General features: G+C 39.4%; 1 pseudogene; it reads right to left on the reverse strand.

Moving 5' to 3' along the window:
* Positions 1 to 20,822: 20,822 nt before the first annotated feature.
* Positions 20,823 to 21,454, reverse strand: LOC102839822 (annotated as a pseudogene).
* Positions 21,455 to 21,944: the final 490 nt, after the last annotated feature.

Below are 21,944 nucleotides of genomic sequence, written 5' to 3' on the forward strand. Positions count from 1 at the left end.
ATCCTTACTTCTAAGGAACATTCTAATTGTGCTTCTGCCCAGACAGATTTGTTCATTCTTCTGATAGTCCAACACCATGATTCAAATTCACTCATTCTTTTCTGGTCTTCCTTATTCACTGTCCAAATTTCACATTCATATGAGGTGTCTGAAAATACCATCACCTGGGTCAGATGGCGTATTTGCTTTTGAACACTTAAAAGAGTTCTTTTGTAACAGAAATTGGCTTTTTTGTTGTTTTCAGTACCCATTGAGTCAGTTCTGACTCATAGAGACTCATAGGAGCAGCTGATGCATTTGAACCACTAATCTTGAAGTTAACAGTCCAATGCTTATCCTACAATGCCACACCAAGACATCAAAAAGGTGCTTTGTTACTGTTACATGCCATCAAGTCACTTCTGACTCATGGCGACCCTCATAGGGTTTCTGAGTAGCATCTGGTGGGTTTGAACTGCCTACCTTGTGGTTCACAGTCCAGTGCTTATCCTACTGCAGTATACCATGAATGTAGAAAGGGGCTTAACGTATAGTAAATAGTGTATCAATACTTGCTGTTATTATGAGGGTGAGTAAAATATTCTCCGTACTCTAGTTCTGTTAAAACACTTGGCCACGCCCATGGCTGATGACAACATTGAGCATACACATGAAATGATTCTGTCGAATAGATGAGTGACAGTGAATTATGTGGCAAATCATTTGCATATCAGCCATGGCTCTGCCTGTGAAATAATCCATGGCAGACTGGGGTTTCAAAAAGTTTGTGTAACAGAGTAGACAGGGATGGGCAACTTGGACATTGGCTACCTAAAATGGGGTGGGGGGGTGTACAAAGGCAAGGCAAGGGAGTCCTGGTGTGGCACTGTGGGCTAATGTGCCAGACCACAAAGCCATTTGAACTGCAAGGTCGGCAGTTCAAGCTCACCAGCTTCTCCTCGGAAACCCTATACAGGGTCGCTATGGGTCGGAATCCACTCGACAGCACTTAACAACAACAACAACAAAGGCAAGAAGTGACTGGCTTACAAGCTTTCAAGAGGGAACCTAGATCCAGAGGGCATGGAGGAAGGTAGAATCTCCAATGAGTAGTATCCAGTCTGTCTTGGAGGGACTGATGCAATGAAATGCAGATGGGTCTCTTGTGATACAATAGTGAATAATTGTTATCAGAACTGATTGTGAGGGTTGGAAATGTAAAGGTAGATGTTTTGTAGCAAGAAGGGGAGTGATTAACTTTTCAGTCTAGGAGCAGAGGTCCCTGAGACCATCAAGGGAGAAGAGCGGAGAGCAGGACCCTACTCAGAGAAGCAGTGACGCCAGAGATGGAGGCAGAGATGATGACGTGGAGAGATGGAGCAGCTGGGGACTTTAAATCCAGAGAGGGAGAGGGGCTGTGTGCTGACAACTGGCGGGAAGGCTTGTAGTATATACTCTTTGGTTGGTTAATGATGCATGGAAAGGATTGTAACCATGGCAATGAAACGGTATATGATAGGATGAATGTAAAACTAATGTTCTCCCATGTAAACTATCATATAAATCACAATAAATTAAAAAAAGTTTGTGTAAGATGAGTACCATAGTTCTTATATGGTCTTTTTTATTCATTGTCCAACTTTCACATGCATAAGAGGCTGTTGGGCAGATGCACCTTAGTTCTCAACTGACACCTTTGCTCTTGAACACTATTTACAGGTCTTGTGCAGCAGATTTGCCTAATGTAACACATTCTTTGATTTCTTGACTACTGCTTCCCTGAGTGTTGATGGTGGATTGAAGCAAAATGAAGGCTTTGACAACTTCAGTATTTTCTCCATTTATCATGATGATATTTATTGGTCCAATTGTGAGGATTTTTGTTTTCTTTACATTGAGGTGCAACTCATACCAAAGTCTTAGATCTTCATCAGTAAGTGTTTTAAGTCTCCTTAGCTTTCAGCAAGCAAGGTTGTATCATTGCATATTGCAGGTTGTTAATGAGTCCTCCTCTAATCCTGATGCCACATTTTTCTTCTTGGATTATTTGCTGAGCATAGAAATTGGATAAGTATGGTGAAAGAATATTGTGCACAACTTTCCTGATTTTAAACCATTCATTGTTCCTCTGTTCTGTTCGAATGATTGCCTCTTAGTCTATGTATGGGTTCCTCTGTGTCTCTGATTATGCATCTGAAAAAATGGGAACAGTGTCTATGTGATGCTGTGGGTGAATGCACTGAACCACAGGGTCAGTTTGAATTGCAATATGTCAGTGGTTCAAATTCACCAGCTGCTCCTCAGAAACCCTATACAGGGTCGCTATGAGTTGGAACTGACTCAACAATACTTAACAAATCAATGTAGTGATGTAGGATAAGCACTGGACCTCAGCTTCTTGGACTATTTGCTGAGCATAGAGATTGAGTAAGTATGGTGAACCCTATATAGGGTCACTATGAGTCAGAACCAGCTCAATGACACTTAACAACAATAACTACATACCCTTGTAGGAGCCTCTGAGCAGTGCAAATAGTTAAAACCAAAAGGTTGGAGAGTCTAGTGTACCCAGGAGGTACTGTGGAAGAAATGTCTGATGATCTCCTTTTGAGAAATCAACCATTGAAAATCCTATATATATAGATTACAGTACTACTCTGGCAAACGTGAAATCTTCTCATCATAGGGCTAATTACAAACTGAGTTAGCTTGTTCTTTACACCCCCAGAGGGTTATTGTAACATTGAAATAAGTTATTATACATGAACAAAACAATTGCTGAGAACTGTGCTATTCATATAAAAAATACTCTGTAAGTATCAGCTGTCATTACTACAAATCCTGTGACTTAGCATAAATGCTGATGATCAGCGTCATATTTCCTCTCATCACTGGGGTTGCAGTTGGCTTTCCTGGCTTTGGCAGAGCCCCCGCACCTGTGCGCTAGCCATGGTGCTGGTTGTGCCTTTGGCTGAGCTTCCCTGCCGTGAAACCTCTGCCTAGGTACCCTCAGACCATGCCTGCTCCTCGCCCCTGTTTTTCTTGCTTGATTGTTTAAGAATGCTCAGTGTCCAGACTTCAGAATGCTTCTTACCTCCAATGATGCAACTTTGTTTCTGTTGGAATACTCAGCCAGCCACGGGCATTAGTTTCTCTTTTTTCCATGACATCTGCTCTTTGGGAGAACCAGAGAAAGCATTTCCCTACCACACTCCTTCCTATCCCAGAGCCCACCATTACTTTTAACCCACTTGTCAAGTCACACTTAGTTCATTTGTCTTAAACTGGAGCACAACTAGTTCATAGGCACCAAGTCCAAGGACCATCTAATTTTAAGTGTATATAAGAATTACCTAGAAGCATCCTAAATGTAGACTCCTGGACGCCACCTCTGATATTCAGAGCCAGTAAATTTAGTTTGGGGCCTATGGACCTGCATTTTAATTTTCATCCAAGGGGATTATGTTTGCATTAAGTAATACCTTCTTGAGCTTCTGAATCAAATAAATTGATTGAGTCAGCCTGCTATCTCCACCCACTTCCCTGACTTGTTAATCTAGGGAAGGACTGGTAATTTATTTATCTTTCAGTAAAACATAAAGTTTAACTTTAAATACCATTAAATTTTTTTCTTAGGAAGTAAGTGAAATTGATGTTTGAAGGGTAATTCATTTGCGTAAAGCCCATATTACATCACCTCCACCAGGGAAGGTAGCACCACTTAAGATTGGAGACTGAGTGTGCTGAAAAGTCAGCAGTTCAAATCCACAACTGCTCCATGGAAACCCTATAAATGTTTACTATGAATAGAGACTGACTCGACAGCACTTATCAACAACAGGGTACATTCTGTTTCCTTGCCCTTGCATGCTTCTGGAGACCATTTGAATTCCTTGACTCAACGGCCGTCTCATCACTTCTGTCAAACACTCTGTTTCTACCACCATATCTCTTTTTCTGCCTCCTACCACCCTCCTCCTTCTCAAAAGATCTTTTGATTTCATTGGACCCATCCAGATAATCCAGGAAAACTTCCCTATCTCAAGATTTGTACTCAGTCACATCTACAAAGTGCCTTTTGTTAAATAACATAAAGTATTAGTGAATTTTGGAAATTATGACATGGACATCGTTGGGAAGCCATAATTATCTCTATCAAAGGAATAAATGAAAAGAAAAAAGCCAACCTAGGAAAGAGGACAGTTTTACAGTTTTCTGTGAATGGATTGCAAAATTCACTAGAAATAAAATTTAATGGTGTGACGTTGTAGGATAAGCACTGGACTACTAACTGTAAGGTCAGTGGTTCAAACCCAGTAAGCTGCTCCTCAAAACCCTATAAGTGTCACTATGACTCAATGGCACTTAGCAACAACATAGTTTAATGGCCACATATGTGCTAGGAACCATTCTATACTTTTACATGTATTTTCTCCTTTAATCTTTAAAACATACTCTAAGGAAGGTTATCATGTCATCCTGATTTTAGATGAGGAAACTGAATCCAGTTAGATTAAGAAACTTTTCTAGCCTGTTATAGATTGAGATAAGATAGTCACCTAACCATTTTGACGCTAGAACCATTGAATGTAGCACTTTGCAGTCTAGCTCTCCTTCCACAGATCGCTAAAATAAAATTCCTGTAATGCTAATGAGTATTTTTCCATTAATTTTTGAAAATGTTTATAATTTTTAAGGCCTTCAATTTTTTCTTGAGGAATTAAAATATTTTCCATGTATTTATTCAAATTATATCTAGTAAATCTACTTGGTACTAAGTGCTGTGTTGGGCTGTGAGCAATCAGTATGTGAGCAGCAGACACCACTTCAATCCTCTCAGTAATAACCTAATGGAGGTTGATCTGAAATGAGGAATGTGTAGGACATGATGTTCTACTTTATTCATATAAATCTGATCAGATTCTACATTCAAGAAAGTTTATGAGTCTCTTTGTCTTTGGATGAGAATTAAATTTCTAGCCTTGGTCATGAAATAACAATGCTCTCCTCCTTATCTACCCAACCACTCTCCTGTGAGGAGTTGAGTTATTTGTACATTGTTAACAGAGACTTGATGTGAAACCACAGTTTGCTACCAATAAATACAAAGCAAACTCCCTGCTGCTAGGAGATGCCTCCTGAAATTTCAAGTTGGCAACCGCTGACTCTCTCAGAAAGCTACCCTTTTCTTTTTGAAGTTTGCCTTCCCCCATCACTATGAGGTTACTTTGAACAGCACTCCGTAACCCCAGCCTTTGAAAACTGCTTGCTGAGGAGACAGTGCAGGCAGCAGCTCTGCAATTTGCCGACTTTAGAGAGGAAGTATCTTATCCACAGACCTGACTGCAAGTCCCACCTGTGCCCCTTATTATCTCTGGTTTGAGTCAAGTTTCAGGCTCTCCAGAGCTCTAGTCTTTGCATTTGCTGAATAGAGATAATAATGGTGTATAACCCTATACAGGGTCGCTAGGAGTCAGACCCAACTCGAAGGCACTTAAGAACAACAACATCAAGGTCTTTGGTTGTAAGTAACAGAAGCTTGTTTATCTAAATGTAGAAAGAATCACGTGGGGAATTTATTGGAGGATAATGAGATAACACATAGCTGCTGTCAAAAAAGTCAAGAAGCAGACTCAAAGACTCAGAGTCAAGTAACTGTGGGTATTTATGAAGAGAGAATTAATAGCCAGCCTCATCAGATTATCAAATATATTCCCAGCTCTTCCCCACTGACTAAAATCCATATTCATGTATCCAACTGCTGGGTGACATCTACACCTGAATGATTAATAAACAACTCACATGTAATATTTACAAAATAAAACTCTAAATTATCCCTTCAAATCCCAGCAGTCCCCATCTTAGAAAACACACCTGCTTTCAGAGTTACTCTAGCCAAAATCTTGGAGGTTTCACTGTTCTCTTTTTCTCACACACTACATTCATTCCATCAGCAAAATCTTTCAGTTATACTTTCAACCTTAGAATCCCAATTCTGAACATTTCTCGCTTCCCACACATGTCCACCAACCAAGAAGCCCTCCAACTCTAACTAGACTATAGCAGTGACCTCATTTCTCTTCTTCCTGCTTCAATTCTTCCTCTGGTTCCAACTGTTGTACACACTGTAGCCAGATTTGATTGTTTAAAAAACAAAATCAAAGCATGTCAATTCTCCTGAACACTTGGATGACTTTCTATAACATTCAAAATAAAATCCAATGTCTTGATTTTCATCTACAAGATACAACACTTTTTAAACCCTGGCTACATCCCCTAATCAGTGTGTCACATTCCCCCCCTTGATTACCACACTCCACTCATAGATATATATTTTTTGATTACATAAAAGATTTTCCCACTGGCCTAGAATACTGTTCTCCTGATGTTCATATGGGGGGCTCATTCACGTCTCTGCCCCGAGTCACCCTTTTACAAAGCAATACTGGCTACTCCATGCAAAATAGACCCCCTTCTTCCAGTCTTCTCTCCTCTGACTTTGTGTTCATAGTACTTACTGCTGTCTGATATTATGTGTGAGAGTTTCTATTTATTGTCTAATTACTAACACATGAACTCGATGAAGGTAAGAGCTACATATATTTGGTACACTGAGGAAATACTGGAAAGTTTCCCAATGTGTGGCGGGCAATCAATAAATATTAAAACAAATTGATAAATATATTAGACTGTCCCCATTGTCGTATAGGATTACAGCCATTTTTCCATTCTGTATCATGATACTCAAGTGTCAAACATCCAAGAGAGTTACAGTGATTTAAGCTGGCTTTAGATTCATCCTGTGGTTATTGTTAATGTTGTTAAGTGCTGTTGAGTTGCTTCTGACTCACAGTGACCCTGTATAGGGTTTCTAAGGAGATGCTGGTTGGGGGGGGGCGGGGTCAATGACTGCCAATCTTGAGGTAAGCAGTCCAGTGCTTATCCTACAGCACCACACCAGGACTAGTCCTTGGTTAGAAGAAGACAAACATTTGTTACAGCCATTCCCACAAGGTTGTACACAGAGAAGGAATTGTGGCTTCCTGTAGGTAAGCTTGTGTGGTCTTACCAGGAAAGTTTAGAAAGGAAACCAGGCCAAAGCATCATATATGTGGTTCATCCTACAGGATGATTGTAAGGGTATCTGAGACACTGGTGCACATGCTTAATGTGCTCAGCTGATATTGACAGGTTGGATGTTCAATCCCAGAGGAACTTCAAAAGAAAGGCCTGGTGATCAAATTCCAAAAAAGAAGCCACAGAAAACTTCTGGAAAACCGTTCTGCTCTGACACACATGAAGTGGCACGAGGGCTTGAATTGCCAAACTTGTGGTTAACTGTCCAACACCTAGCCCATAGGGTATTGCCAAATGTTGAAATCAGCTCAACAGTAACTAGTTATTGATAATTAACTTGACACTTTAACTATACATTATACGCCAAACCAAACCCATTGCTGAGTCGATTCCAATTCATAGCTACCATAGAATTTCCCATACTATAAATCTTGACAGGAGCAGACAGCCTTATCTTTCAATCATGGAGTGGCAAGTGGGTTTGAATTGCCAACCTTGTAGTTAACAGCCCAACACTTTGCCCACAACACTAGCAAATCCAAAAACACCTACTGCCATTCAGTCAGTTCTGACTCATAATGACCCTAAATAGGGTTGCTGCGATGGAAACTCTTTATAAGAGGAAAAAACAAAGAATAAAATACTACCCAGTCCTGCACCAAAACAATTATTGTTAGGTTTAGCTCATTCTTGCAGCTGCTGCTTCAATCACCTCATTGGGCATATGCCTCTTTTTCACTGACTCTCTCCTTTACCAAGAAGGATGTCCTTTTCCAGGGACTGGTTCCTCCTGATAACATGTCCAACGTATGTAAAACAAAGTTTCGCCATACTTGCTTCTAAAGAGCATTTGGTCTGTATTTCTTCCCAGATAAATTTCTTTGTTCTTCTCCCTGCCCATGATACTTTAATAGCCCTTGGCAGTTACTATAATTCAAATGCATCAGTGCTTTTCTGGTCTTCCTTATTCATTGTCCAGATTTCCCATGCATATGAGGCTAAAATACAATGACTTGGGTCAGGTACACCTAGTCTTCAACATGACATCTTTGTTCTTTAACACTTTAAAGAGATCTTGTGTATCCAGCAGATTTGCCTAAAGCAACACATCCTTTGATTTCTTGACTGCTGCTTCTAGGAGCATAGCTTGTGTATCCAAATGAAATGAAATCTTTAAAAATCTCAGTCTTTTCTGAGCTTATCTTGATGTTGTTTATTGATCCACTTGTAGGATTTTTGTTTTCTTTACATTGGATTGTAATCCATACTGAAGTGTTTATCTTCATTAGCAAGTGTTTGAAGTTGTCTTTGTTTTCAACTAGCAAGGTTGTGTCATTTGCTTATTGTAGGTTGTTAGTGAACCTTCCTCCCTTTCTGATGCCATATCCTTTTTCATATAGTCCATATTATTGGGTTATTTGCTCAGCATATAAATTGAATTAGTATGGTAAAAGGATACAACTCTGACACACAACTTTGCTGATTCTAAACCATTCAGTATCCCTTTGTTCTTTTTGAATGACTGCCTCTTGGCAGTCATGTACAGGTTCCTCATGAGCACACTTAAGTGTTCTGGAACCCCTATTTTTTGCAATGTTATCTGTAGCTTATTATGATTTATACTGTCAAATGCCTTTGCATTATCAATGAAGCACAAGCTAACATTCCCCCTCCCCTTTGGTATTTTCTGCTTTCAGCTAGATCCATGTGATGTTATCAGTGATATTCCTCGTTTCAAATCCTTTTCAGAACCTAGCTTGAATTTCCTTTAGCTCCCTATCTGTGTACTGCTGCCACAACTGTTTTTGGATTATCTCCAGCAATATTTTACTTGCATGTGACAGTACTGATACTGGTCAATATTTTCTGCATTCTGTTGGGTCACCTTTCTTTGATATGGGCACAGATTTGGGTCTCTTACAGTCAGTAAGCATTGCATTGGTTGACTAGTTCTGGATAATCAGACATGAGGCATGACAGTTTCACATGCCTTTCCTTGCAAACAAGCTGGGGGGACATGCAAAGTCTTGTTCTCTTCCCCCTGTCACCACAACCCGAGACATCTCAGATGGTAAGACCATTATCACACTGTGTCCCTGACTGTGTATGTAAAGCAGATTCCCACCAGCACATGCTGGATGTATAAAATTTTTAGAATAAAAAAAATGGCTGTTGCTGTTAAAGCAACAACTGTGGGGTGGTTTCTTTTTGCAGTATAAACAAGTCTAGTCTGTTTAAAATTGGGATCTTTTATTTTATTCTGTGCTAGTGAACTAAGTCATCACTAAGTGACAGGTACCAAGTTTTTAAGCAGGTTACTTGAGATAAATAGTATAGGAATTTCTCTACTCTAGATTAATGGATGGATTTATTGAAACTGTACACTAAGAGCTTACCAGGTTAGCAAACCTGATGCTACCCATTGCTTTGTAGTTGATTCTGACTCATCACAACCATGGAGGACAGAGTAGACTGGTCACATAGGGTTTCCAAGGTTGTAATCTTTATAGAAGCAGACTACCACATCTTTCTCTCATGGAGTGGTTTGTAGGTTTGAACTATAGATCTTTTAGTTAGCAACCAAACACTTAACCGCTGCACCACGAGTGTTCCCACCGAGACTAAGCCCTGGAAAAGCAACAGTGAATAAACAGGCTTGTCTTTACCCCTAATGAACTTACAATCTGAAGACACATGCACTGGGTAATCACACAAAAATAATTCTGTAATAACAATTGTGATGCATGCTCTGAGGAGAAATGACCGGATGTTGAGAGGGTAAGAAGGAGGTTTAGCTTTGCTAAAGATGGGTATCAAGAAAGGCTCCCATGAGGAAGTGACATTCATACTGAGACCCAAAGAATGAGCAGACATTTGTCCTTCCTCTTACCAGAGATGTGGTTAATAACTGAATGTGGCTACTAACTGAAAGGTCAACATTTCAAAATCATCAGCGGCTCTATGGAAGAAAGACCTGGAAATCTACTCTTGTAATGAATGATTATAGCCTCCAGGATCCTATGGGTAAGTTCTACTTTGTCGTATAGAGTCACTGTGGGCCTCTAGGAATCAGAACCAACTCTACAACAATGCATTTATAAACTGAATCAATACAATGACACCTAATGATAAGAACCAGAGATTCCTACACAATGACCCTCCTCTCTGAAATCTGTTCCTTTCAGTCCCTAGATTCTAAAATTGCTTTGTACTTTCAATTTCTTACTAGGCAAGCAGTAAGGTCAAGTTTGGTGGATAGCCAAAACCAATTTCTAATTGATTCCTGAGGAAAGAGACTGACAACACCAATAGTTATCTAGATAATTCCCTGGATATGGGAAATGGTCAGTAGTGAGTATAGTACATGAATTTCTGGAATATATCTGTGCAAATAGTCAGTATGGTAGGAAACACAACTTTCAGTTTGTGTACCATCCAGAGTAATTTGCTTGTGATCTTAGCTATTGTAAGTGATCACTGTTATCTGCCATTATTACTTTTCTCTCTCTCTCTCTGTGACTGCAATTTATTTATTTATTTATTTATTTTTACTTTTCCTGGCATCAGTATTTCAGTAGTGCTTTTAGCCCTTTGACCTTTAGATAATCATTGTTTTTCTTCTAGGGAAGATTTGAGAAGTATTAATAATAATAATACTTCATGGTTGATTATACTTTATAATTGACACATTGTCTCCTTTAAGTCTTAAAACAACCAATCAAGGTAAACAGGGCCAGCAACATTTATTTCTTCCTTGTGAGTAAGAATAATAGGTTTCTGCAAGTTTGAGAGTTTTCCAGCATCTGCGTAGTGCTTACGAATCGGACTGCGAACCACAGGGTCAACAGTTCAAAACTACCAGCTGTTTCGTGGGAGAAAGATGAGGCTTTCTGCTCCCGTAAAGATTTACAGCCTCAGAAAACATGTACAGAGTCACTCTGAGTCAGAATCGACTCCACAGCACATAACAACAACAACAACAACAACAGCTGGTAGAAAAGGAAACAAGCTCAGTTCTCCTAATACCTTGGTGTATAGAAGATATTTTCTCAAGTGTATCTATGATCTGGCAGTTGGAATTCTTGGGTTCTAGTTCTGACACAAGTTGGGCTGCTAACCTCAAAGTCAGCAGTTCTAAACTACCAGCTGACCCACAGAAGAAAGGTGAGGATTTCTGCTCCCATAAAGATTTACAGTCTCAGAAACTTTATGCAGGGTTGTTATGAGTCAGAACCAACTCCATGACATAGCACCACCACCAGTCTCATTGTGGACTCTTGGTGTGGAGCTGTAGGATCAACATTTGACTTTGAACCACAAGGTCTGCAGTTCAAACCCACCAACTGCTTCTCAGAAACCATATACAGAATCACTATGAGTTGGAACTGACTCAATGACACTTAATAACAACAAAAATAGGTCTCTTTTTATAACCCTGTATGTGGCGCTGTGCGTTAATGCACCAGACTGCAAAGTCATTTGAACTGCAAGGTCACCAGTTGAAGCTCACCAGCTACTCCTCGGAAACCCTATACAGGGTCACTATGGGTCGGAATCGACTTGACGGTACTTAACAACAACAACAACATGTAGATAAATTGCCTTCTTCAGCTATGAAAACTATGCACATCATGAACATTAAGTATTTAGCAACACGTTTATCACCACTACCTTCTTACTGTTGGCACTTCCATTTTTCATGTCTCACCTTACTGAGAATGATGAGAAAATGTTAAGAGATAGAGAAACTAGCAATAATATTGGCGTTACTAGCTGCAAAAATTTCCCACACTTTTATTTTTCTATTTTCATACTTATATTTTCCCTTTTCTCTGTCAAAGCAAGTGATCATTGGTTAGAAATGTAAAACACACTACTCATAAGGATATTGAAATTTCATACAAATTTGTTGTTGATTTTAGTGCCATAGAGTTGGTTTCGACCTGTATGGCGACCCTGCATAGGGTTTCATAGAGTCCTGGTATTACACTGTAAGATAAAGCACTGGAATGCAAAGTCAGTTTGAACTGCAAGATTGGTGGCTCAAATCTCTAGGCTCTCCTCAGAAATGCTATATAGGGTAACTATGAGTTGGAACTGACTCGACGGAAATTAACAACAGCAAGGTTTCTCAGATGTGGCTGGAAGGTTTGAACCGCTAACCTTTCAGTGAACAGTTCAGTGCTTATCCAACAGCACCAAATGAAGGCTCCATTTCATACAGGTTTGACAACAGAAATCTAAATTAGGCAACTTCATTGCCTCTTAAAAAGCAATGGGGGTGAGGGGAGCGTTTAAAATAAAATAATAATAATAATAATAATAATAATAATAAAACACTTTAAACAGAGATATCTGGGTTTAAGTAAGGTACCAGAAATCTTTGTGAACATGGAAAAAAGTAAGTTACAAAAGGATACAGCCAATGAATTTGTGAGTGGTTGAACTGACAAGCATGAACTATGAACTACTTGAGATCAGGGAGCCTCTGTCCTTGGTCCTGATTACTCACTGCGCCTTGTATTAAATACTAGAATGATTCCCAAACATCTGAGTGAGCTTTGGAAAAATGGGGATGCATATATAAGCCACTGGAGTCCTGGTGTGGTGTTGTGGGTTAATGTGCCAGACTACAAAGTTGTTTGAACTGTAAGGTCAGTGGTTCACGCTCACCAGCTGCTCCTCGGCAACCCTATACAGGGTTGCTATGGGTCGGAACTGACTCAACGGAACTTAACAACAACAACAATATATGCCACTGGAAATTATGATGTAATATTCATGCTATGGGCCAAGGATGCTCTATTTTAAAGAAATTATACTTGCCAACTTTGTGAATGACATCAATTTGGAGAATAAATGATGAAGTGGCTGAAACAAGATGTCAAGTGACATGAATACATTAAAAGAAGAACCAAGTTTCATGAAATAGCATCTTAAATAGAAATAAATGCCAAAGGTTTATGTTGGAGGGTGTGAAAAACATGTACACAAATAAATGTAGGCGGATTGTCAGTTTAGGATCAGGAAATACTGAGGGGAGTTTAGTTGAGTGCAAAGTGCACATGTGCCAGCAGAGGGCTGTGGCTTCCTACACAGTGAATGTGAGCTGAGCCAGGATATTCACCAAGGAGAAAGAGACAACTGCACAACTTATCATTCTCCTCACAGATTCCATCAATTGAAACCATACCTTTGAGAGTTGTGTTCAGCAACTAGAATGTCATAGAAGGAGACAGTTTAGAGCTTAGCGACATCTATAAAGCCATCCACTTCGAAGATGTTTAACCAGGATTCTATGAATTCACAAGTTTCCACAGAGTCTTTATGACTAGGAATTGGGGAAGTTACTGGGTGGGAGGAGTGCAGAGGGGTAGGTGGAGCTCAGCACTCCCACTCTAAAGGAAGCTTCCTGGTTCTGTTATTATCTGTTTTGCATTTTAGGTGTACACATAAAGGATCATACGGGAATTGAAATTTAATTGGCTAAAATAAAATACAGGGAGATGAAACTAAAGAATTATTGATAAGAATGTCAACTTTGGTGACCCCATGTGTTACAGAGTAGACCTGCTGCAAAGGGTTTTCTTGTCTGTAATCTTTATGGATACAAATCCCCTGGCCTTTGTTTCATGGCTCTACCAGGTAGATTCTAATTGTCACAACTGTGCCACCCAGGCAGGAGATCAACATGAATCAGAATCAACTCATTGTGTTTTGCTATTGTTGTTGTTTGGGTTGGCTTTCTTGGGGAGGGTGTGCCAGCATTACAATTTTCTGTAAAAAATACCACTTGTGTATCATTCCCCCAAAAGACCCTGAAAGAGGAAATAAATATAGTTAGTGTTGTTTTGGATAGTTTGAGGTAAAATTGTAACCATGGGCAAAAGTTCTGTGTTGATCCAAAGGAGATGTAGAAGTTCATGGAAAATGGAACTAAAGACAATGGTATTTGTCCATGAATGTTTCGAAGCCTATGAACATTTTGTGTGTGTATTATGTGTGTGTGACAAACAGAAATGTTCTTTTTATCAAATTTCTGATCTGTTAAAAGCAAGGCAAGCACTTTGACACCCAGTGCTGTTTCAGTGTGTTGATTCATGAATAGGAACACATCTCATATTCTGATTATTTCTTTCATAAACATGTTGAGCAAATGATCTGTGGGAAGTTTTTTTTAATTTCTCTTCCCTGATTTCCTTTGTTGCAGCAATAGCTCTTTGCTATTTTAAATGATACGAAACACTGTCTGTATAATTCATAAATATTTACATTTAGTGATTATATCAATAAAAGATTTGGAAGACTGAATTATGATGAATCCATTCTATTTTCTGCAAAAGAGGCAGAATCTTAATTAGCTTTACTTCTGGTATTCATTAACCCATATGTAATCTCTGATTACGTATTGAATTCAAGAAGAATCTAAATCTTTTCAAGGTTTTTTAGGATAGATCTGAGGTATTTTTTTGTTGTTGTTTTCCTATAGATTGTTTTTCCTTCCAAACTGCTTATTTTCTTGAGAGGGGTGGGAAATAGGAATATCTATGGCCTTAGATTAATTCAGAGAATTGATATCACTATCAGTATTACTATAGAAAGGGGCCCTCTCAGCACATTTGATTGGGTGCTAATCAAAACATCAGTAACTCTGAAGAAGATGAGACACTCTGCTTCCTTAAAGATTACAGCATTGGGAAGCCCATGAGGCAACTCACTTCTATCCTATAGTGTCACTGTGAGTCAACATTGACACAAATTATTATAGGATTAGAGTGAGAAATAAAAATAATTAAGCCAAAGAAGAAAAGCCATTGTTTGAATGAAGCCTTCTGGGTCAACCCATCAAGTTAAAGGTGTGAATTTGTGTAGATAATAATGTTACCGGTTAAGTCACTCATTGTTATTCAGTAAGCATGGGTTTATTTTGCTTTCTATATACTGTTTGTTCTTGCTAGGAAAACAAAGTGCATATAAGGCACAGTTTTCTTCCTGATGGCAGCTCATAGCCTTCAGTATGAGTTGCAGCTCAATGTAAAGAGAATGCAAATCCTCACAACCGGACCAATAAATAACATCATGATAAATGGAGAAAAGATCAAAGTTGTCAAATACTTCATTTTGCTTGGATCCACAATCAGTTCTTATGGAATCAGCAGTCAAGAAATGAAATGACGTATTGTATGAGGCCAATCTGCTGCAAAAGACCTCTTCAGTGTATCCAAGAACAAATATGTAAGTTTGAGGACTCACGTGCACCTGATCCAAGCTGTGGTATTTTCAGTAGCCTTGTATGCATGTGCAAGTTGAACAACGAATAAGGAAGACTGGAGAATTGATGTGTTTGAATTATAGTGCTAGAGAAGAATATTAAAAGTACCATGGACTGCCAGAAACACAAACAAATATGTCTTGAAAGAAGTGCAACCAGAATGTTCCTTAGAAGTGAGATTGGCAAGAGTCCGTCTCTTATACTTTGGACCTGTTAACAGGGGGACCAGTCCCTGGAGGAGGACATCATGCTTGGTACAATGGAGGGTCAGAGGAAAAGAGGATGACCCACAGTGAGACAGATTGATACAGTGGGCTTAAACATAACATCAATGGGCTTAAACAAACATAACATTGAGAAGATGGCCCAGAACTGAGCAGCATTTCATTCTGTTGTTTGTATATAGGGCCACTATGGGTCAGAACCAACTCAACAACACCTAACAACAACAGTGATTTCATAGCAAATTTTTCTTAACACTTATACATACAAAAAACATATATACTATTTGTAACTATTATATGTAATATTTTATACTAAGTACATGATGGTAGTGGTGGTAAGCCGTCAAGTCAGTACCAACTCATAGCAAACCTTCTTGGCTATAAATCATTACAGGAGCAGAATGCTTCATCTGTCTCCCATGGAGTAGCTGGTAGATTCAAATTTCTTACATTGCAGTTAACAGCTCGTTCGTAACTCACTACACTACCAGGGCTCCATAAGTATGTGATTTGTTGTTGTTAAGTGCTGTCCAGTTGGTTCCAACTCATAGCAATCCTGTATAGGGTTTCTGGGGAGCTACTGGTGAGTTTGAACTATAGATCTTGTGGTTCAAAATTACCTTGAGGTTGAGTGCTTATCCAAAGGCATCTCACCCGGATTTCAAGCACATGATTGTTATTGTTGTTATGTGCCATGGAGTAGATTCTGACTCAGAGCAACCCTGTAAAGGGTTTCAGAGGAGTGGCTAGGGAGTTTGAACTGCTGACCTTGTGGTTCAAAGCAACCTTGCAGTTCAGTGCTTTACCCCACAGCGCTACACAGGACTTCAGTGATATGATAGATAAATATAAAAAACAAAAAGTCGGGTGAGAAATTGAAACAATGAATGCTTATTGCCAAAAAATCTAAGTACTTGGACAACAAAGTTGGTTTGTGGTCCATGTTGGTGGTTCAAGCTCCCTAGCCACTCCTCTGAAACTCTTAACAGGGTCACTGTAAGTTGGAACCAACTCAATGGCATTTAACAATAACAATATATAGTCTTTTCATTTAATTTTCTTAAAGCATAGCAGTATTTCTCATTTTTCACAGGCTAGGCCAAATCAAATATTACAATGTTAATTATAATTCCAGGACTTGACATTTAAGCTCTGTGAGATCTAAACTTTATTTTTTTCCACTCTGCCATTTTGTGTTATTATTTTGTAAGTCTCTAGTGGTGTGAAGATGTAGGAGGGGGAGGATGGTGTTTTCAAGGCTTGTATATGTCAGTATTTTTGTTTGATAGTAATTAGGATAGGAGCCCTGGTGGCACTGTAGGATAAGCACTGGACTGCTAACTGCAGGATAATTATAACAAATCAAACCAAACTCACAGCCACTGAGTTGATTCTGACATACAGCAATACTATCTATCTAGGGTGTCTGAGGCTGTAAATCTTTCAGGGAGTAGAAAGCCTCATCTTTCTCCTGAAGATTCGCTGATGGGTTTGAACAGCTGACTTTGTGTTAACAGTCCCATGCTTATCCTACAGTACCATCAATGCTCTTTGCAGGATAATTAGTAATCATTTAATCCTGTATTTACCTTATCTTTGTAGCATTTTTAACTACACTCCTGTTTTCTGATCACTATATGGAATGCTGGTTGATTTCATTTGGACTTGATTGGGGAGTCCTGGTGTGGCTCTGTGGGATAAAGCACTGATTCACAAGTTGGTTGGAACTCCAAAGTTGGCAGTTCAAACTCACCATTTGTTCCTTGGAAACCCTATGTAGGATTGCTATGAGTCAGAACCAATTCGACAAGACTGAACAACAACAGAGAAGACTACGAGCTAGCATAAGCACTGGACTGCTAACCAAAAGGTCAACAGTTAAAACCCATCAACCACTCTCAGAAACATTATATAGAGTCGCTGTTAGTTGGAACTGACTCAGCAGCACTTAGCAACAACAACAAAACAGCAACAGAAGACTAGGAAGCTTTTCCTCCCCCACCTTTGGAATCGAGATATCTGGAAACTGAAAACTTTCTCAAGTTCTTTTCTTTCCCTTGATTTTTGTTTAGAGGTTCTTGGGTGAGCCACTTGGAGTTAATTCATTGGACTATTTATTTGGAAAGCAGAGAGTAAAATAAGAGACACTGTGTGACTCTGTCCTTGTCGACTATCCATATACTTTCTGATTTCTCAGAGTCCAAAATAGCCAGCAAGTGCTGGGTAGAGCAGATGTGTACAGGAGTGGTACATTTGTAGCTGTCTACATGCAGTGACTATGTTAACCCCCTTTATCCTCTGAAAGCTTCTCTGGAGGAGGCAGTTCTCTAGGCTATGGAAGATGCTTCTCCCAAATCTAACCCAAGAGGGGAACAATAGTCTTTGAAAATACTTGGCAAGACTTCATTTAGAAAAAGGCCCTTGAGAACATTCCAAAAGGACTGACTTTACCTCTATGTGGGATTTCTTTAATCCTTTGATCATCCTTTAGGTGGGTTTTTATAAAATACATTGACAAACTGTCTAGTGTACCAGTAAAGAATCTATTTGATACTTTCTTTTAATAGAACTCCATAATCTCTCTTCTGTAGAGGTTTGCAGAATAGAATTCGTGCTCATCCAAAAATTATACTGGCAGTTAACTTATACTGTGTTGTTTAAAATGGACCAAGTATCAGTTGATCAGTTGACCTTTTTTTTTTTTTTTTTTTAATAAGTGACTTATGGACATGCTGAGTATCTCAGCCCAAAGGGAAATTTCAGGATGGGTCTCTCAGCACTTTGCCAGCTTCAAAATAAGCATAACTTCTACTCAATTTCTAGATTGTTTAGATATTTTATAGGCCTACTTGGGAATGTAAGTAGGAAATTCCTATTTCATAGTAGCAGATTGAGCTTTAAATTCATGAGTGGGAGCCTTATAAAAATTTAGAGTGTTCAGCTGGAGAAAAGATTCTATACAATTACATTGTATTCAGTGTCTCAAAAAATATTACCTAAGCCCCATTGAGTCCCGGTATGGCACTGTAGGAAAAACACTGGACTGTTAGACATAAGGTCTGCAGTTCAAACCCACCAACTGATCCTTGGAACCCCTATACAGAGTCTCTATGAGTTTGAACCAACTCAACAGCACCTAAAAGCAACAACAAAGATACCACTGTTGAATTAAAATTGGTATAATACCACTTTTGAATGAATCAAGCCATTTTAGCCACTAAATATTTAAGTGTTTAGAATTTCTGATTGTATTTATGTAGTATTTTTCCACAGTTTATGAAATTAGAAGAGCTGGTAATTGGTTTTGCTAAGGCCAGGATTCATAGTTGTTTTCTGGACAGGCCCCCTGAAATATTGTCAGTCTAGTGATGTCACTTAGTTCTGTTTCAATATATTATGTACATGCCAGTACGCTCAAAAGTCTCATCCTAGCCATGACAGCTCTTCTAGTTTTAGACTTGTACCTGCCATACTCTATCAGACATGTCCACTTGGCAATTAACATGCAAAAAAAAAAAAAAAAGAACTCTTAATTTCCACCCTAAAGCCTGCTCCTCCAATATCCTTCCCCCGCCAGCAAGGTTTCTGACCTGTCCTCTCTCTTCCCTCTCCAGTTCATGTGCAAAGATTGTCATTGCCTCTTTCTGACACAGCTCGAATACATCTCCTTCTCTCCATCTTTACTACTCCCAGCCTAGCTCAAGTCGTCGTCTTCCCGTGAGGACTCTGTCAGTGGTCTTCTAACAGGGATCTTCTTCTAGTATTGCCCCTAAATCCGTTCTCCGCACAATTGTAAGATCGACCTTGGGACAATTTTAAACAGTTAATACCACTCTCTTGTCAAACCCTCCAATGACGGCTTCTTCCTTTAGGAAGAATGCAAACTAACTTATCATAGACTAGAAGGTTCTATGTAAAATGATCTCTTTTCTATGTCACCACCTCAATTTAGACCTTTCTTCATCATCCTAATGATGATTCTGTCTCCAAAGGTCTGGAAAACTCTATGGAGTTGTTCTAATCAGCACATGTGAGTTGGAATAGAATCAACAGCAAATAACAGCCAGACCAAAGAATCAAAACTCTTTCATCCCTGAACACTGTGGCTTCCACCCCATTCCCCAGCCCCAAGATCTTCATATGATTGGCTCTTTCTTAGAGCCAATTTTAGCTCAGGTGCCAACTAATAAGAATGAACTTTCTTGATCATATTACATTACCTTCTCACTCTGTCATTCCTCCCTTTTTGATTTATGACACTAATTACTATCTGGAATTATATATTATTTACAAATGTCCTGCACTATCATGTAAGCTTTACCAAAATAAGCACCACACCTATCTTATTCACTATTGTTTCCCTAGTGCACAAAACAGGTCCTGACACCTGTTGTTAAGTGCCATTGAATCAGCTCCAACTCTTAGGGTCACTCAACAGAATGAAGCAATGCCCAGTCCTGTGCCATCCTCCAAATTGTTGCTGTGTTTGAGCCATTGTTATAGCCACTGTGTCAATCCATCTCTTTGAAGGTTTCCTCTTTTTGTTGACACTCTACTTTACCAAGCATGATATCTGATTCCAAGGACTGATATTTCCTCAAAAAACATCCATAGTCTGTTAGATGAACTCTCCCCATCCTTTCGGCTAAAGAGCATTCTGGCTTTACTTCTTCCAAGACAGATTTGTTGGTTCTTCTTGTAGACCGTGGTATATTCAGTACTCTTCACCAATACCATAATTCAAATGAATCAGTTTTTGTTTGTTGTTTTTTTTCAAGTTGGGAAACATTTTAGTGGCCACTCACTGAAATCCATAGGAGAATCTTAAATGTGTACAAGGACAAACTATTCCAGTATGATTATTACTGCATCCTTCATGGTCAAAAGTTTCTGCTTGTTTCATCTACTTAACATCAGACTTAAGAAGGAAACTAAGTAAGTCATAGTAACTTCTGACTTTAGCGTGAAACCATAAAAAAGATCTCTTGGAAGGGTTTCTCCTGTCCAGAGAATGTTCAAGACCTATGCACCTTCCTTCTTTCTACTAACCAGGAAAGAATTATATGCCTTAAAATGCCTAGTGGTCCTAATATTTAGTCATGGCAAGTATGAAACAAGGCTATATACTTCTCGGTGTGATACCAAGCCATTGGTATTGTCATCAAATCCTTGGTGGAGTGAGACCTTGTAGTGCCAGAGCTAACAGTCCCAGGGGATAGAAACACTAGAGTCAGTACTTCTTTTAGTAATGGGCCTTTCTAGGCTTTGGTTTAGAAAAAGATAATTGTCTTGTGCTTTGAGTTGGGGATTTGCCCCTTCGACTTTAACCTCCTAACAGCCTTCCTCATATGCTTGGTTTGTAGTGGTGGCATGTCTCCCCATTTCTCACACATGTTCAGTGCTTCTTCTACCACCTCTCCAACTAAGACCATGGAAATACCCGACAGAGCAATCAAGACATTCTGAGATACAGAGGTGCCAGTGGTGGACTGAATTAGCCTTTTAATGGCTGCCTTGAGGAAAGCTGACTAGTGATACATTTCATAACGATTCAGCTGCTCCTCAGAAAAAGAAGAAACCAGGATTTGCGTCTTCTTAATCTCATATTCCTCCAGTTTCTGTTTCTTCTCTTTCATCTCTTTGGTATTGATTATCAGTTTTTGGCTGCAGAGTTAAATAATGCCGAGTCTTCCCTTCCAGCTTCTGTTAAATCTGAGATATCCTGACTCTTGAGCTCACCTTCTTCTACTGAGGTTACTTTAAAGTCCGCAACTCCGTCCCCATCAATTTCCTACAGGAGTCCCTCTGTGTTGGTGGTCCTGGGGCCCAAGGCAGACAGCGGGTGTCTCATTTGACACCGTTCTCCACCTTTGTCTATTGGCAACTCACAGGCCCTGTCCATAGCTGCGAAAAGACAATGCGAGAGGAGATTGCTGTTCTGTCAGACATGGAAACTCTGAACTCAGCTGCTGCCTTTGCTTCAGTTTTTCAGTCTTCTGTATTCATTATCCAGCTTTTACATGCATATGAGGTGTTTAAAAATATCATGACTTGAGTCATGTTGTTGTTGTTAAGTGCCATCGAGTCAGTACCAACTTATTGTGACCCTACGCTCAATAGAACAAAACACTGTCCCATCTTGCACCATCCTCACAATGGTTGCTAAGCTTAAACCACGGTGTCTATCCATATTATTGGGAGTCTTCACCTTTTTGGCCGATCCTCCATTTTACCAAGCATGATGTCCATCTTCAGGGACTGGTCCCTCCTGATAATATGTCTGAAGTGTGAGGGATGAAGTTTCCCAATCCTGGCTTCTAAGGAGCTTAATGGCTGTACTTAGTCCAACACAGATTGGTTTGTTCTTCTGGAAGTCCATGGTATTTTTAATA

Source organism: Chrysochloris asiatica, unplaced genomic scaffold, assembly GCF_000296735.1.
Source record: "Chrysochloris asiatica unplaced genomic scaffold, ChrAsi1.0 scaffold00046, whole genome shotgun sequence".
Taxonomy (NCBI): Eukaryota; Metazoa; Chordata; class Mammalia; order Afrosoricida; family Chrysochloridae; genus Chrysochloris; species Chrysochloris asiatica.